The 334-nt window shown below is 36.8% G+C and overlaps 1 protein-coding gene across 1 annotated transcript in view; it reads left to right on the plus strand.

Annotated features, from left to right (window-relative positions):
- LOC119587582 (extensin-like) overlaps positions 1-334 on the plus strand; it is a gene marked incomplete at its 3' end in the record, with an annotated part of 19,754 nt that overhangs the window by 8,408 nt on the left and 11,012 nt on the right.

Raw genomic sequence — 334 nt, forward strand, 5'->3', positions numbered from 1 at the left:
TATAACGAGAGATATAACAAAAAGTAAAATACCCAAATATCTAAGCCATCATAACAAAAGTCTAAACGATTTTTTGAAAAAAATACCAAAAAGAAAAGAAAGGAAAAAATGATGAATTCCACAAACCGAGGCAAACACAGCGTTTCACTTCGTCGCGTTTCGAAGCCTCGAAGGGAATACGAAGCAAACAATTTTACTTTCATTTGCTGGACAAAAATTACGTTGACCAAAACCCCTTTCTATTCTGCTACTGCATTCACTTTCTTTTTTTTTTAAGGGGGGGGGGAGAAGGGGGTTATCGCAAGGTCACTTGAGCTAAAAGATGAGTTGCGTT

The sequence above is a fragment of the Penaeus monodon genome, chromosome 22, assembly GCF_015228065.2.
Source record: "Penaeus monodon isolate SGIC_2016 chromosome 22, NSTDA_Pmon_1, whole genome shotgun sequence".
Taxonomy (NCBI): Eukaryota; Metazoa; Arthropoda; class Malacostraca; order Decapoda; family Penaeidae; genus Penaeus; species Penaeus monodon.